The sequence below is a fragment of the Tamandua tetradactyla genome, chromosome X (assembly GCF_023851605.1).
Source record: "Tamandua tetradactyla isolate mTamTet1 chromosome X, mTamTet1.pri, whole genome shotgun sequence".
Lineage (NCBI taxonomy): Eukaryota > Metazoa > Chordata > Mammalia > Pilosa > Myrmecophagidae > Tamandua > Tamandua tetradactyla.
This window is the reverse complement of record NC_135353.1, coordinates 71,274,661-71,293,815: the sequence shown is the minus strand read 5'-3', so window position 1 is coordinate 71,293,815 and position 19,155 is coordinate 71,274,661. Positions and strand designations below refer to the sequence as shown.

The window sequence follows — 19,155 nt, the reverse complement described above, 5'->3', positions numbered from 1 at the left end:
TGTCTTACTGATCTTGACCACTATGAAGCCCTGCTGAAATGCAAATTCTGTCCATAATGCCAATTTTGTTGCACAGAAGGCAATGTGATATTTGTGGCCACTTAATTTATAGTCTCAGATTCATGGACAACACAGACCTCAGTGGTATAAAAATAGAATTTATTAGAAAAGTAATGAAAAGATTATTAGAAATGAGACATAGTTATATCACCAGGCAGGACAGCACCAACACCTGAAGAGTAGTCCTGGGGAATCTCAGAGACAGCATGTAGGGCCTGACTGGTAAGAATCCACAGCATAGCATTCTCTCTCTCTCTCTCTCTCTCTCTCTCTCTCTCTCTCTCCCTCCCTGATGAGATTCTCCAGTCTAACTGCTTGTATGCAGTTTATATGGTATCTTTACACAATAGTGGCCAAATTCCAATTAGCTTATGTAACCAGGCCCAGGTGGTCCTCTGGGATTTGGCTAGGGACCGAGAAGAGTTTCCTGGGACCTAGATAACTCTTTTTATCAAAATACATCTCTTTCTGGAAAGATAGCCAGTCCTCCCAGCTAGAGTGCACATTTCAATAATTTATTACCAAGGACATGTAATAGCCACCTCAGTTAAGCATAACAAACTCTACAACAATTTATTGCCAAAGTCACCCAACGGCAGCATTAGTTGAGTATAATACACTCTACAAATTTATTACCAAAGTCAGGTAATGGCCACATCAGTTGAGCAGAACAGATTCTACAAACTTAATTTTCCCTTTCAACTGGACCCTCTAGGTTTCAGTGCTTATCTGATCCAGGGACCCATCTGGAGGTTGTAGGTTTCTGGAAAGTTACTCTAGAGCATGGAACCCTTGTGTAATCTTATACGTTGCCCTAGGTGCACTTTAGGATTGGCTGGAATGGTCCTAGTTGGGATTTGGCAGGTTATGATAGCTAAAAGCTATCTACCTATCTAATTGTCTAACTAAAGCTTGCCTATGAACAACCTCCAGAGTAGCCTCTTGACTGTATTTGCACTCTCTCTGCCATTGATACTTTATTAGTTACACTTTTCCACTTCCCCCCCCTTTTGGTCAGGATGGAATTGTTGATCCCACAGTGCCAGGGCTGGGCTCATCCCTGAGAGTCATCTCCCATGCTGCCAGGGAGACTTTCACCCCTGGATGTCATCTCCCATGTAGGGGGGAAAAGAATGATTTCATTTTCAGAGTTGGGCTTAGAGAGAGTAAGGCCACATCTGAGCAACAAAAGAGGTTCTCCAGAAGTAACTCTGAGACGTACCTATAGGTAGGCGAAGCTACTTCGCTACCTACATAAACTTTACAAGAGAAAGCTTCAACATCAAGGGATTGGCTTATTGATTTGGGTGTCCCTAAAGTTTGACACAGTATCAGGGATTTCCAGATGTAAAAATTTAATAGTTCCATACTTTTTCTTTCATCCATCAAGGGACTTTGCCAATACTTTTTGATTATCTGCTTAACATACTCTAGGATGTATCCAGGCATTACATTAGTCTATAAAGGATTAAAGGACCTCTTATTCTGGGCTCCCTGTGTTTCAATTGTTCAAATGAGCTATACAAATAGATTGAGTTAGAGTATGTGCTATAGAAAATTTAGGTTCCATATCAGATAAGCCTTTCTTCCTTTGGTCTCAAAGAATATGTGTGGTTCTAAAATATAGACATTGTCTTCCTTACCCCTATGTTCTGAATTACTTTAACCCCGACATGATTGGCTTCATTCTTATTTCTAAATATCAGGTTTTATATATATACAGCCTCTCAAAATCCAGAAATAATAATTGCCACTCTGGACTAAGTATGTCTGCTATAAAAACGTACAATCTAGGCCCCTGTTTTCTTACAAGCATTTTATAAAAGAGACCATACCATAATTGTTCTTTCATTCTGGCTTATTTTTCCTCATCAAATGTCCCACATGTTCATTTGCATCATTGCATGCCTCACGACTTTGTTCCTTTTTGTAGCAGCACAACATTTGATCATTTGTATATGTTTCCTCTATTTTTAATATTGTTAGTATAGTTGAGTGAACATCCTTGAACATGACACTTTTGCATTTCCTTCACTTGAATACAAAACTTTGTTTCATTTTGTTTGACTTTAGTTTTTTTTTGTTTGTTTGTTTGTTTGTAAGCCTGACCTAACAGGACTTCCCAAATCTGCACTTTCTTGGTTGACATCCTAGGTATATAAATAACACATAGGTTCACAAGTTCATCCTCTGTAGTTTTGGGATAGAACAAGGGAGTTTGTACTTTTAAGAAGTACCCCAGGTAATTAGTAAGACCTGGTAAGTTTGGAAAACACTTTGATGGATTAAAAAATTATCACCTCAATAGATTGTTGGATTTTTATTGCCTTTAATTCTTAGCATAGTTCAATTTTCTACTTTTAGGTATCTTTATTATCTTTAATGATCATTTTAAAATTAAATGAATACAGATATGTATAATATAGACTGTAAATGAGTTTATTGTATGTTCTTACAGAAATTTTATTTTTCGTACACTTTATGTAAAGGAATACTTTTGCTTGAGCAAAGATAAATCAATACTTATAATTTTTCTTTAATATTTAAGATTGCAAATAGCTTCTAGACAGAATAACAGTCAAGAAAAAAATGGAGTTTGAAAGGAACAGTTTCAAAGTATATACATTTTCCCAAGTCCTCTGTATAAGCAAATAATCTATTTTTGTAAATTACAAATGGTTAAAAGACACACGCTAATACACATCTCATTGATCTGTAATTTAGCCTTCTTCAGTTTTTATTAGAGTCTATTCTTTTAAAATACCTTATTATTTTAATGATTGTTTTCCAAAAATCACACAATGTACTTATCAAGTTTGGTGTATATAATTAGAAATTGATTTCCATGCATGTATTATGTAAAGGATAACTTTATTAACTCCAGGAAGAATTATATCATAAATGTATTCTCCTGTAAGGGTTTTACTGCATATTGCTTAGCAGCAAGATTAAAGTGTGAAGGAAAATAAACTTCTGTCATAATATTTTCCATTTCTTCTGTAGAAGAACTTATTGTTTACCTCTCAAATCTTTTTTTAATTGGATAACTTATTTTTAATGCCAATGGTTGTAAACATTTCATAGTAATAAAAGATAGTGTCCTTTAGTTATTACAAATGCTTTAATACAACATAATATAACATGAGTCATATAACAATGACCAGTGGAAAAGTTATTGCTGTTTAAAAAATTCTATCAAGTACTGTACACTACCACCTTTTTATAATTACTAAAATTTTCTTAAAGAAATCATTGTATTCAAATTATATAAAATCACAATTTTTCTTGAAAATGTTAAGAATGGCTTAAGATCAATCTCCCTTCTGCCATAATACAAAGGTGATAGTAATGGCTTTCTTAAATATTAAACACATCACAAAAACTCATTTGGTTTGTTAAAAATTACTGAAATTACACATGATATATATGAACATATTTTATTTGAGCAATATATTCTATTCTGAAACTTTTTTTTTTACCTAACAGTACATTGGACATTTTTCCATGTCATAAATATAGTAAGACCAGTGTTAGTTTTCTATTTCTGTGTAACAAATTACCACAAACTTGAAGGTATAAACAGCACAAATTTAATTATTTCATAATTTCTGTGGGTTAGAAGTCAGGCACAGCATTGCTGTATTCTTTGTTCACTGTATCCCCAGGCTGAAATCATGATGTGGGTTGGTTGTGTACTCATTTAACGGCTCAACTAGGGAAAAGTTGCACGTTATTATTGGCAGAATTCAACTGTAGGACTCTGGTCCTCATTTTATTGCTAACTGTCATACAAATCCTAAAGGTCTTTCTTAGATGCTTGTCACATGGCTCTCTCAATTTCAACAGCAGAGAAACTTCCTCACTTTAAATTACTCTCACATTTTCAATTTCTCTGGCTTTTCCTCCTGCTAACATCTGTAGAAAACTGTCTGCTTTACAGGGCATATGATAAGGTCAAATCCACCCAGATAATCTCTCTTTCTTAAGATCAGTTGATTTGGGACTTTAATTCATCTGCATGATCACTTCACAGCAGTGCCTTAGATTCATGTTTGAATAACCAGGGTGTCTCGTATGTGTATTAGTGTGTGTGTGTCTATCTTAAAAATCAGTCTACCACAACATTTAAATTAATTTTTTTCAAAAATTGATATGAAATTCAGAATTTTGACCAGCTTAATGTGTACACTTCAGCAGCGTTTAGTACATTCACAATGTTTTGCAACCATCATTTCCATCTAGTTCCAGAAAATTTTTGTCACCCCAAAAGGAAACTCTGTGACCATTAAACTGTCATTCCCATTGCTTCCTCCTACCCTCTGGCAACCATTAATCTTCAGAACACTCCAGAACTGTGGGGTAAATTAAAAAGGTGTAAATGCTTACTCAGAGCACCAGAGAAGAAATGGGAACAGGAACAGAAGACATGTTTGAAGTAATAATGCCTGAGAATTTTCCAAAACTATTGACACACACAAAACTGAAGATCCAGCAATCTCACAGATCACCAATCAGGATAAATACTAAAAATTTTACACATAAGCCTATCATATGCAAATTGCAGAAAATCAGATTCAAAGAGAAAATTTGGAAGAAGCCAGAGGGGAAAAATAAAACTCATGGAGGCACCAGGACAAAAATTGCATAAGTTTTCTCCTTAGAAAGTATACAAGCAAGCACAAAGTGGAATAAAATCTTTAAAGTGTCCAAAGGAAAACAAAAAACACCAACCTAGATTTCTGTGTCCGATGAAATTATCTTTCAAAAGTAGAAGAGAAGCTTCTGGTTGACCGAGATGGTGGGATTAGATGTTCCAGGGTGCTTTCCCTCAACAGAATCTTTGAAAAAATAGCAAAAGCTTGCAGAGTCATCCTATTCAAAACTCCAGAAAATAGTTAAAAGATGGCAGTAACTGAGCAAGTGCTGAATCAAGAAAATGCAGCTTTAAACATGGTAGAAGAAGCTCATGGAGCCCTTGCTGGCTGCTACCCCATGCTCCCACTGGCTTGCTGTAGAAACAGCCTGTGCTCCCATTTGTGAGGGAGTTGAGTAACACTTCTGTATATTCTGGGGTACCAGTAATATATATGACAACCTATCAGATGGCAGCCTGAAAGGCTGAAACAGGAAACTCATCTCTGGCTCACCTTCCCAAACCTTGTTTTATAGGCAGAAGCAGCTTGGGAAGAGCAAAAATAGTACAAGAAACAATTAAGTCAAAGAATCCTGGAGCAAAGGATAATATACATTGACATCCAATAGAGTACTCAGGAGAGGGAGGAAGTCTAATTCACAAGGACTAGACGGGGCATTTGAATTCCTATAAACATGGTGTGCTGGTTTGAAATGATGTATGTACCCTAGATAAACCATGCAAATTAAAGAAAAGGCAGCCATTTCTTCTAATTCAATACTGTATATTTGAAATTGTAATTAGATCATGTTCCTGGAGATGAGATTTAATCAAGAGTGGTTGTTAAGCTGGGTTAGATGATGACATGTCTCCACCCATTTGGGAGGGTCTTGATTAGTTTCTGAAGTACTATAAAAGAGGAAACATTTTGGAGAATGAGACAATTTAGAGATAGCATAACAGAACAATATAGCTGCAAGAAGCAGAGTCCACCAGCCAGCAACCTTTGGAGATGAAGAAGGAAAGTGCCTCCTGGGGACCTTCATGAAACAGGAAGCCAGGAGAAAAAGCTAGCAGATGATGCTATGCTTGCCATGTGCCCTTCCAGTTGAGAGAGCAACCCTGACCGTGTTCACCATGTGTCCTTCCAGATAAGAGAGAAACTCTGTGTTCACCGTGTGCCCTTCCACTTGAGAAAGAAACCCTGAACTTCATTGGCCTTTTGAACCAAGGTGTCTTTCCCTGGATGCCTTAGATTGGACATTGCTTTAGACTTGCTTTAATTGGGACATTTTCTCAGTCTTAGAACTGTAAACTAGCAACTTATTAAATTTCCCTTTTTAAAAGCAATTCTATTTCTGGTACATTGCATTCCAGCAGCTAGTAAACTAGAACACATGGGAAGTCCCAAGGCCATGCGCAAGCATAAGCCCAAGAGAAACTCAGTCTCAGAATAGATGAATGTTCTAATTTGCTAGCTGCCAAAATGCAACACATCAGAGATGGACTGGCTTTTAATAAAAGGGGATTTATTTCATTAGTTCTTCAGAGGAAAGGCAGCTAATTTTCTTTCTTATGTGGGAAGGCCCAGGATGATCTCTGCTGGCCTTCTCTCCAGGCCCCTGGGTTCCAACAACTTTCCCTGGGGTGATTCCTTTCTGCATCTCCAAAGGCCTGGGCTGAGCTGTGAGTGCTGAGATGAGGTATACTGAGATACTTGGGCTGTGCTACGGTAAACTCTCTCATTTAAGCACTAGCCAAGTAAATCAAACATGATTCATTACAGCAGGCAACCACTTTTCTGACTGCAGATGTAATGAGCAACAGATGAGGGTCACCAATCATTGGTTCATGTATACAGCAGAGGGTCACGAATCATTGGTTCATGTATACAGCAATACAACTAAGTACCTTCACCTGGCCAAGTTGACAACTGAATCTAACTACCACATGCCCACCCCTTGTCAACTTGGCAACTACACACATCACCTTAAACAATATTAAGGTACAAAACAAAATTCTCTTCTGGCTGTGGGCCTATGAATCTCAAAACAAGTTATCTGGAGTCAATATGCAAAGGAGGAGTCACAGGATCCATAGGGAGAAATTGGAAGGAAAATATGCAGGTCAAACACTATTGGATTTCAAAGTCTGGGAGTCATTTATCCTTCAACTTATGAAAGTGTCAGTTCTACCCTTTCCAAGGGCCTATGCAGTGGCCTGCCTCTTTCCAAATCAACCTCAGAGAACATTGAGGAGACTACCTTTCTCTCGGCTCTACTCTCTCCAGGCATCGGGACCACACCTGGGCTCTCTGCCATTTCCAGGACACACGCTCAACCCCTCCATGTAGTAGCAACCAGGCTCTCCCCAGTCCCCAGGGAGCATGCTGTACCTTTTCCAAGACCTGAGATGGCACAACTCTTCCATGCAACAAGGTGGGAGGCTTATCCTCTCCATGTATATGGGTGGTTCCACTCTCCTGGATGAAGTTTCTGGGCTTCAGACCCAAGATTCCATGTTTCTCACTCTGCAAAGTCCAAGTTGTCCCTTTTGTGTCCCCCTTTGTCCAGATTGGCAGTGATTTCGTTTACACCAACAGTCTCTTCAAGCACTCCAGGACTTCTCCGTTATTCTCTTCAAAGTTCCTCAAAAATCTTCCCCTTAGCCATCCAAAAAACCATTCCAACATATCTGGTATTTGCAAACCCCAGCAACACCCCACTCCTGGTACCAAAATCTGTTCTAGTTTGCTAGCTGCCAGAATGCAACACACCACAGACAGATTGGCTTTCAATAAAATGATTTATTTCATTAGTTCTTCAGAGGAAAGGCAGCTTTCAACTGAGGTTCTTTCTTATGTGGGAAGGCACAGGACAATCTCTGCTGGCCTTCTCTCTAGGTCTCTGGGTTCCAACAACTTTCCCTGGGGTAATTCCTTTCTGCATCTTCAAAGGCCTGGGCTGAGCTGCGAGTGCTGAGATGAGGTATACTGAGCTGCCTGGGCTATGCTACATTGAACTCTCTCATTTAAGCACCAGCCAAGTAAATCAAACATCATTCATTACAGCAGGCATGCCTCTTTGCTTACTGCAGATAAAATGAGCAACAGATGAGATTCACGTATCATTGGTTCATGTCTACAGCAATAGAACTAGGTACCTTCACCTGGCCTAGTTGACAACTGAATCTAACTACCACAATTAAGAAGACCTGCACTTCACATTTGCCTTGGACTGATCTTCATAGAAGTCTAAATTCTGAAGGAGAGCACCAACCCATGCAGAGTCAATTTGCAGGCTGTGAAAGGTATTATTTTGCAATGGTTTGTCTTTCGTAGCTCTTGGCACTCAAATAAATTCCTATCATATCACTAGCTAGATACAAGCATAAGGAAGAGAAACCTCAGAGACTTATCCCTAGGGCTAACACTTTAAAATATTAAAATGGGCAAGATGTCATCAATGTGATGATGTAAGACATCTACTGAAAACTTTTCCCCAGAGATTCAGCAAAAAATAGGACAAATCTCACTTGCTCAGAACTCCAGAGGAAGGTAAAGACTGTAGAACTATCCCACAATCACTGAATCAAAGAGGAAAATTTCAAGTATGAAATGTCTACCCAAGACTGATTAATCCACATCCCTCCACATCACTCAGGCCCACACAGCTTGAGAAGTGCCCAGAGGCAGCAACCAGGATCCCTCCCACCTCCCACACAGACTATAGAATCTCTCACAGCAGTGAGACAGATTCCCAGGCATATCCACACACAGAGACCCAAGTGCCTAGAGACCCACGGCAGTACATAAGCCACTGAGGAGCACAGAGTACAAAAAGGCACCAAGGAGGAACTTCCAAAATGGAGAATTTGAGAGAGAATGGTAAAAATTTACTTCTTTCCCCAAAACAGCAAGTAATCAGGAAGAAACTATCCAAATCAACTGGGGATGTGGGAGACAGTGGAGGACATTTCAATGCCCAGGTCAGTGTGGGTCAAATAGACTTAGAAAATATGGGTAAAAACTGTAATTCTAGCTGCAGCTCCAGGTGCCTTTACCCAATGTTGAGGTTAGCAGCATTAGGTAGCCCAATCCTTGCTTGGGGAATGACTGTTGATTGGGGTGGCTGCAGGAGTTCTCTGGCCCAAGTAATGAGAGGAACAAAGCCCAACCCTGAATCAGATATTAGCTTGCAGAGTGAGAGCACAGGAACTCTACAGTTTCAGCCCTGCCTGGTCAAAAACTGCTGGGCTCCATGTGTTACAGCTTCTGAGAATGAATAAGTACCCAAAGAGTACCATCTGCTGGGCAGGCTAGAAAATGCAGGGGAAAAAAGCAGGGTCTTTTGGAGTCTCTCCAGACACTGTTCCAGGATGATTGGAGTTTGTCTATGCCCCCTGCTTAGATACCTGGCCCTATTTTGGCTGAGCTGGGAAATACTAATGATCAAACTGTCAAAGCAGTGCCTAAATACAAACCCAAGCAACATCTAAATCCTAAGCAAGAGAGAGAAATTGAAATTCAGAATAGACCCAATTAGATAATCAGTTGGCCAGATATCAGCAAATAATCACAAGGCATACTAAAATAAAGGAAGATATGGCCTAATCAAAGAAACAAAAAGCTAGAGGAGACAGAATTTGGAGCAACTAATTTAAGATGTTCAAAACGAATCTCCTACATCAATTCAAGGAGATGAAGTACAATTTATAAGGAGATAAAATATATTAAGAAGATACTAGGAAATGCTAAAGAAGAATTTGAAAGAACACACAGAAAAATAACAACTTATGGAAATGAAAGGCACTGTATATAAAATTAAAAATATACTAGAGACACACAAGAGCAGATTTGGAAAGGCAGGAGGATCAGTGAACTAGTAGACACAGCAACCAAAATCAAACAAACAAAATAACAAATGGAAAATAATTGAACAGAGTCTCTGAAAAATGATTGACAACATGATCACAAAAGCATTTGTCTCATATGTATCCCAGAATGAGAAGAGAAGGGAAAAGGGCCAGGAAGACTATCTGAGGAAATAATGTCTGAAAAATTTCTAACTCTTATAAAAGACATGAATATGCAAATCCAAGAATCCCAACATACTGCAAACAGAATAAATTCTAATAGACCCACTCCAAGAAAAGTACTAATCAGACTGTCAAATACCAAAGAAAAGGAGAAAATTTTAAAAAGAGCAAGAGACAAGTGATTCACCATACATAATGGAATCCAAATAGGACTAAGTGCTATTTCTCATCAGACATCATGGAGGTAAGAAGACAATGGTAGGATATGTTGAAGGTACTGAAAGAGAAAAATTACCAGCAAGAATTCTCCATCTAGCAAAGCTGTCCTTCAAATATGAGCGAGAGTTTAAAATATTCACAAATAAACAGAAGCTGAGAGAGATCATTGACAAGAGACTTTTCCTATGAGAACTACTGAAGGAAGTTCTGCCAGCTGAAAAGTAAAGACAGGAGAGAGAGGCCTGGGAGAGGGTACATAAATGAAGAGTATTAGTAAGGGTAACTAAAAGGATAAAAATATAGGAGAAAACAGATCTGACAAATAAATGTCAAAGGATAAAACTGTTGAAGTAAGTACTGCATTTACAGTAATAACATTGAATGCTAACAGATTAAATTTGCCAATCAAAAGACACAGATTTTCAAAATGCATAAAAATGATCTATCTATATTATGTTTATAAAACACTCATTTTAGACCCAAAGATACAAATAGGTTGAAAGTGAAAGGATGGAAAAAGATTTTACATACAAGCAGTAACCAAAAACAAACCAAAAAACAAGAAATGCTGGGGTAGCTACACTAATATGAGACAATATAAAATTTAAATACAAAAATGATATGAGACAAAGAAGGACACTATATATTCATAAAAGAGCAATTCACCAAGAAGAAATAACAATCATAAATATTTATGCACCTAATTAAGGTGCCCCAAAGTACACGAGACAAACAGTCAAAACTGAAGGGAGTGATAAACATCTCTATAATAGCAGGAGACTTCAACACATCAGATTCTTTAGTCGGTAGAACATCTAAATACAGAATCAATAAGGAAACAGAAAACATAAATAATGTGATAAATAAACTAGAATTAACATATACATACATATATATATATATATATATATATATATATATATATATATATATAACATTTTGCCTCAAAACAGTAGGATATATATTCTTCTCAGGTATGCATGGAAAATTCTCCAGGGTAGACCGCAGCTGGGGCACATAACAGGTCTTAATAATTTTTTTAATTTCTTTTTTTAAAATGCTTTTATTGAGAAATCTCCAAGCACATACAGTTCATCAATACTATACAATCAGTGGCTCACAATATCATCAGATAGTTGTGTACTCATCACTATGATCAATTTTTAGAACATTTGCATCACTGCAGAAAAAAAAATAAAAATAACAATCTCATACATCCCATATCCCTTACCCATCCCTTTCATTGACCACTAGTAGTTCAATCTACCCCATTTTTTTTACTGCTTATCCCCCTATTATTTATTTGTTTCTTTTTCCTTATTTTTTGTATTTATCTCTTCATACCTTGAATAAAAGGAGCATCAGACACAAAGTTTTCACAATCACATTATTAAAAGCTGTATAGTTATACAATAATCTTCAAAAATCAAGGCTACTGGAACATAGTTCAACAATTTCCGATACTTCCCTTTAGCCACTCCAATGCACCATAAGCTAAAAAGGAATATCTATATAATGCATAAAAATAACCTCCAGGGTAATCTGTCAACTGTTTGAAATCTCTCAGCCACTGAAATTTTATTTCGTCTCATTTTTCTCTTCCCCTTCTTGTTCAAGAAGTCTTTCTCAGTCCCATTTCATCAGGTTCTGGCTCATCCCAGGAGTCCTGTTGCATATTGCCAGGGAGATTTATACCCCTAGGAGTCATGTCCCACATAGTGGGGAAGGCAGTGAATTCACCTGCTGAGTTGGCTGAGAGAGAGAAGCTACATCTAAGCAACATAGGAGGTTCTTTGGGGGTGACTCTTAGGCATAATTATAAATAGACTTAGCTTCTCTTGTTTAAGAATAAGTTTCATAGGCTCAAATCCCATGATCTAGTGCTCAGCCTATTGAATTGGATGTTCCCACTGCTTGCGAGTGTATCAGGAATTCCTCAGACAGGGAAGTTTAATATTTCCTCCTTTCTCTCCAAGGGAACTTTGCAAATACTTATTTATTCTCTGTCCAGATCACTCTGGGATATATTGGGGCATCACATTAACCTATACAAACCAAAAAGATCTCATGCCTTATTCACAGTTCCATATAATTATGGTGTTCAAATAAACTGACCATACAAGTTAAATTAGATAATGTGCCACCCAAAATAAAATTTTGCAGCAAATAAATGTCTCTTCTTTTGGTGTCACACAGAAGTTAGTTTTAAAATATGGACCATATCATCTTTTACCCTGTATTCTGATTTACCTTCATCCTAAGGTCACATGAGCTTCATTCATATCTCTAGTCAAAGTCTAATTACTTTTTCAACTTATTTGACAGTTGCTGCATGCGGTCATGCTGACATTCATAGCTTCAGGGCTCTAACTCTGAATCTCAGATGGTACATACATAACCGAAGTTTCAGGGAATTACCTTGTTATATGCAGAGCTCAGCACTTCAGAATTTAGAAATAAAAATTACAACTCCTGAATATATGTGAATGCTCTGAGATCTTACAATCTAGGATGCTTTACTATAGACCCTGTGCTGGTTTGAAGGAATTATGTACCCCAGAAAAACCATGTCCTTTAATCCTCATTCAGTATTGCTGGGTGGGATCTTTTTTATTATTTCCATGGAGATGTGATGACCCGATTGTGGGTTATAACTTTTGGTGAGATGATTTCTGTGAAGATGTGTCTCCACCCATTCAAGGTGGGTTGCTTACTGGAGCCCATTAATAGGGAAACATTTTAGAAAAAACTACTGAGCCACCAGCTGTAGGAGTTAAAAGGTTATTGTTTAACCTAAAGCTTGCAAACTACAAGTCTATGAGGAAATGCAGACTTGAGTTTTCAGGATCTGGAACTTCAATAGAAGTTGAGATATGCAGATAAAGCACAATGAGGGGTGGAAGAGACTTGCTTGAGGGAAATTAACATCCTAGCCTTAGAAGTATTTACTTCCTGGAACTTGTTTTTGCATTGTTTAGCTTTTGCATGCAAACAACCTTTATCACCTTTCTTGCTAGTATATAATTTTGTACTTGGCTGAAAATAAACTTGTCTGAAGACTGATATCTCTGGATTCCCTGATCCCAGTCTCTCTCTCATTTTTACTTTAATATTCCTTAGGGTCATAGATGCAGCCAACAGATGGCGACCACGAAGGGACTCTAAGAAGGGATTACTCCTCTTTCATGTTAAAGTATCCAAGGAAATTGAGTGTCTCTGGATGCTGAGGATTCACCATAAGAACAGACCTAGGTCATTGTTGTAAGTCTTTTGAAGTTTAAAGTAATTTTAATTTCCTTGTAGCATCAGGGTAATGGCAAATCATAGCGGGCGAATGGATGAGTCTATTTGTGTGTTGAAAACATTGCTAGAAACTACAGGGGTCTCAATGAAGACTTCAGGGTCACTAGAGCTCTTTTATTTAGTATAGAAGTATTGTTATTGGTTTCAGCTTCAGGCTGTAATGTTTTCTATTATTATGATAGATTTAAAAGATTGCTTCTTTACCATACCTTTAGCAGAGCAAGAAAAAAATTAATTTCTGAGCTTGTTCTTAATGAGCTGCCTTTATATAAAAATTCATATACACCTGAATCAAAAAATATTCAATAGGAACAATGCAGAACAAGAGTCAGTACTCATTAATGTTTCCTATGGAATTGTAACAGATTGGTCCCCTAAGGGGTATGCAATTCAGGATTGTAGTTCTGACTCAAAGTGTTCTGTTAAGTTACCTTGGTTTAATCTAAATAATTATTCTACTGAAATCTATACCAATGCTACAAATAAAATCTTGTGACAAGAAATGGGAATGGCAGCCCCATCTCCTTTTGTTAGTTTAGATCCTCGACAAATAGCAGTTTGGAAACTGGCCATGAGTTTAGCTCCTATTCATATTTGAAAAGGAAATATATTTCAAGAATTTTGAAACTGAAAATTCTTCTTAAAAACTATATATTGATGTTTCAAATATGCATTAACTAAAGTATTTTAAGTATTTAAGATTATTCTAACAAATCTAATTTTGATGGTAATTGTGTGTGGTAAAATATTTGTTTAAAATAATGACTTAAGCATGAAAAATATGAAAGATGTATTTTTATTAATAGGAAAAACAGAATAGTTTATCCTAAAATGAAATGAATAACTGTTACAAAATGAGAAAAATGCAGGACAAAGCCTAAACTAATATAATAACTACTAAGAGTTTGTAAAAATGAAAATTATAGTCAAAATCAAGAAAGATTTAATGAGTCTAAAATGACAACATGTTCTTGGACTCTGAACTTTTTCTAAATAATCAGCGTAAAAAGTAAAGAGTCTGTGTTTTATCAAAATAACTTATGTTAACTTTTATCATGTCATTATCTGTATAAGAAATACTGATTTTCTCCTAAGTATCATGATACTAGCAAAAAATTGTTTCTTTTCTTGCCCTAAACCAGGTAGCTTAATCTATTAATCTAAATAATATTGCTGTAAATGACTCTGTTACTGGCTAAATAATATTCAAATCATATAAATGCCTAAATTCCTTTAAGCCAAAATATTTAATGCTTTGTCTAGTGTTTATATAAACTACATATATATAAATGAAATTTATCCCAAAATAACCATGGCTTATATTGGGAGCAGATCAAATTCTAGATCAATTGATCAATTGATCAAGATCAATTTCACAAGTATATTTTTTCCTTGCAGTTGAGGGCTGAATGCAAGGAAAAAATATACTTGTGAAATCTATTCTATTCACCTGATGTTGCCATTACATGCAACTGCTGTTGCTATCACATGACCTTGGTAAGAAATAGTTAAAATGTGCACTCTAGCTGGGAGGACTGGCTATCCTCCCAGAAGGAGGTGTACTTTGATAAAGATATCTAAGTCCCAGGAAGCTCTTCTTGGTCCCTAGCCAGTTCCCAGAGGACCCAACTGGGCCCGGTCATGTAAGCAAATTGGAATTTGGCCACTATTGTGAGAAAATATCATAAAAACTGCATGCAATAAATTTAAAATTAGCAAAAATGCACAACCAATTATAAAGAATCCTCATCCCTGCATTCTTTTTCAATCAATCCAATGAATTCATTTTACAAAATCTGGTCATTCACTATGGGTACATGTCACTATTGACACTTCATGTTACAAAACCTGTTTGATATTTTACAAGGAGACTCTGATTTATTAAGCAAAAGACAATTAACAGCTGTGGCTGAACAAGAGTTACAATTGAACAATGCATTCAAGGACAGTTTGTTCAAATAGATCTAGAAAAGCCTGTTGATTTTATTATTTTCTTTACCTTGCAACAGGCCTATTTTTATCTCCCACAGGCCTATTTTGGCAAAATAATGTTTTAAAATGGATTCTTTTACCAAACAATTGACAAAAATATTTAAATACATATTTGCAAAAAATTGTTTCTTTTATAGTCAAAGGTCGCCAAAAATATTATCAATTAAGAGGTCATGATCCTAATCGCATAGTGTGTGAAATCTATCTTTAATACCTCTTAACAAATAGCATTAAGTAATTTTAAAGGCCAAATCAATAATCATTTGCCTATACCAAAACTTTTACTATTTCTTAATCATGATAATAAATATGCAACTATGTAATAATATCATAAATTACTGATTAGATATATAAAATGAAATAACAATATGTTGAAAATGTTTTTGTTCATTTGTTGTTAAATTTTTAAAAAATAAATAAACAAACTTTTACAATTTCTAAAAAGAACATAATGGATTTTGCCTAAAATAAATCGGGCTTCCCCACTAGCTATTATCATCTTTACTAATGATAATAGTAATGGGCAGGCTGCATATGTCACCCCAGGGAAAAACAAGTTAGAAAACACCTTATACCTCAGCCCAGTGCACTAAATTAGCAGCTGTAATACAAATATTGCAAAATTTCCCACAATCTCTTAATATTGTTTCTAATTCTATGTATGTCTGCCAAACAGTTACATTGAGAAAGCTTCTTTATTTGAAGGAGATGAACTGTCCCAAATGTTTTTACATTTACAAACATTAGTCAGAAGTTGAATTAATCCTCTTTTTATCATGCATATAAGAGCTCATACTAATCTTAAAGGTCTTAATCTTAAAAAATCTTAAAAAATCAGCAAGCAGATACTCTTGTGAGGGTAATTCAAGATCCCACAGCATTTCACAAATTGACTCATATCAATAGCAAAGGGCTTCAAAAGAAATTTCCATCTTTATCTAAACAGCAAGCTCAGGTCATTGTTAGGATTTGTCAAACCTGTGGACCTTTAAATGCACTCCCATTTGCATCAGGGGTTAATCCTCGAAGGCAAAAAGCAGATGAATTATGGCAAAAAGATGTTACTCATATTTCACATTTTGGTAAAATGCAGTATGTACATGTTATCATAGACACTTGTTCTCATTTCATCTGGGCTACCGCACAATCTGGAGAACGTTTCTGTCATGTTTGATTACATTTATTTAATGCTTTTGTTGTTATGGGATGCCCTCAATCTATTAAAATGGAGAATGGTCCTGCTTATACAGGAAAGCAATTTCATAAATTTTATACTACTTTCCATAATATTCATATCAGGAATTCCACATAATCCCTCTGGGCAATAAATTATTGAATGAACAAACCAGACGCTAAAGTCTATGCTCATAAAACAAAAAGGGGGAGATCAGGAGGATGATGTTGTGAAAATAAGTACACCAAAAGATCAATTAGCAAAAACACTGTTTACTTTAAATTTTTTAAAAAACATTTATTATAATTCATCACAGACTCCTGCAGAACAACATTTTAGTAATTGGGAAAAGAAAAATGATACAACCCAAACAGAACTACAGCGGTAGCCAATCTATTGGAAAGATGTTAAAGATGAGTTATGGAAACCAGGCATGATAAAGGTATGGGGTAGGGGTTTTGCTCTTGTCATTGCAGATGACAGAAACTTGGTTTGGATTCCTTCTAAGAGAATAAAACCCAGATGAAAATAATAACTAAATGGGTAATGTATATTATAGGACATATAACTTTAATTGCTGAAGGACAGGGACATAATTATACTTATTGGGTTTATATTCCTAACCCACCTCTGCTGTGGGCCCTAACATGGGCAGATCAAACTTTACCAAAATATCTGAATACAAGTTTAGGATTCACAGGTCCAGTAGATTCAAGACTTCCAAAACTACTTAAAGAAGAAGAAAAATGGTATCAAATTTAACTCTTCTATTTTTAGGAAGACCCATATGCATAACTCTATGGAAACAAATGATATTTGCCTGTTAGATGGGAAAGAAAGTTGGGATGATGGCAGTTATGTCATATGGATTGAGCAGTTATCATAATTAATGATTACTATGGAATTGTAAGAGATGCGGCCTCTGTGGGTTCTCCCATCTCTAACTTAAAGATAACTGAGACTATATGGACAGGCAAGCTAAATCAGAGTTTATTACATAGAGGATGATTTGTACCGAAATTTTGGGATGATAAATACATTATTCAGAGAAATCTATAGAAAATTTTCCTAGGACTGGGATCAATTTTTATAGTGAATTCTAGTAACTATAACTTCTCTTTAAATAACAACCATAAACACTATATGCAAATATGTACTAAAGATCCATATGTATTTGTTAAAAGTCATATGCATATAAGGAATCAAACTTTTAATTGTGAGAATTGTTCTCTTTTCACTTGTATCCAAGCATTTATGTTGCAGAAAAGTGAGACGGTTGTAGCAGCAAGGAGAAGAAGAGGTATGCTGCTGGTGCAGATGTCAAGATCCTGGTAATCCTCTCCAGAAACACAAATCCTGATCCATTTGACAAAAGAATATCTGAAAAGGACTAAGAGACTAATTGGACTCATTATTGCAGCTGTTATTGAAATCATTGGAATTATCACAGTGGCTGTGGTCGCTGGAACTGCATTGCATCAAACTGTACAGACACAGCATAGTTAGAAAGACACCAGTGAACTTTGGCATAGATAATCTCATATTAATGAGCAAATTAATAATAGAATATATGATATAGAGATGACATTGGGTCATATTGGAGATCAAATGTATAATTTAAATTTCTTAGGAAGTTTGAAATGCGACTGGAATAAGAGCAATTTTTGTATTACCCCTTTCTGAAATAGAATGGGAAAAGATAAAAGAGGCATCTTTTGGGGCTTTCAGATAGTTTAAATCTTGATATCTTAGAATTACAAAAAAGCATATTAGAATTATTTCAGAATAACTTACATGTAGTCTATGGAGGTGATGTTATACAATCAATTACTCAAGAGCTAAAAAACTCTTAATCCTATTTATTGGTGGATATCTTCTCATTTTCTGACAACATTGGGAATAGGAATTTTATTTTTTATACTACTTCTTTTCCTCTTAAGTGTCCTGAAGCACCGTTTGCTATCTGTCATATCTTCTAATCATAAACAAACACAAGCTCTCAACGTAATGTTTGTAAAAGCTTTGAACTCCTCCACTAAATAAGCTATAGCACTTGGCTGGTAGTCAATGATGGGTAAGAACCTTACTTCAGAGAATAAGGGCAACCTAAGACAGGCACAGTCACCATAGCTTTACAAAAAAGGGGGAAATGTAGGCATTAAAAGGTTGTTGTTTAACCTAAAGCTTGCAAATTACAAGTCTATGAGGAAATGCAGACTTGAGTTTTCAGGATCTGGAACTTCAATAGAAACTGAGATATGCAGATAAAGCACCATGAGGTGTAGAAGAGACTTGCTTAAGGGAAATTAACATCCTAGCCTTAGAAGTATTTACTTCCTGGAACTTGTTTTTGCATTGTTTAGCTTTTGCGTGCAAACAAACTTTATCACCTTTCTTGCTAGTATATAATTTTGTACTTGGCTGAAAATAAACTTGTCTGAAGACAGATGTCTCCAGATCCCCTGATCCCAGTCTCTCTCTCGTTTTACTTTAACATTCCTTAGGGTCATAGCTGTGGCCAACAACCAGCACCCACAGAGCCCACAAGCCAGAGATGTTGGAGATGCATGAAGAAAATGGCCCTGGGGACACTGATGAAGAAGCCTGGAGAAGAAGCAAGCACACATCACCATGTGCCTTTCCAGCTAAGAGAAAACCCCCAAACATTATTGGCCTTTCTTGAATCAAAGTATATTTCCCTGAATGCTTTAGTTTGCACATTTTCATGACCTTAGAA

At 36.2% G+C, this 19,155-nt stretch overlaps 1 long non-coding RNA gene across 1 annotated transcript in view; it reads left to right on the top strand.

Moving 5' to 3' along the window:
• The window catches only part of LOC143671430 (uncharacterized), a 29,782-nt gene extending 10,905 nt beyond the window's left edge, over window positions 1-18,877 (top strand). Inside the window, exons 2-3 of the long non-coding RNA XR_013169555.1 lie at window positions 13,070-13,210; window positions 17,668-18,877. This is a non-coding gene — a long non-coding RNA (uncharacterized LOC143671430). The remainder of the gene's footprint in view (window positions 1-13,069; window positions 13,211-17,667) is intronic.
• Window positions 18,878-19,155: the final 278 nt, after the last annotated feature.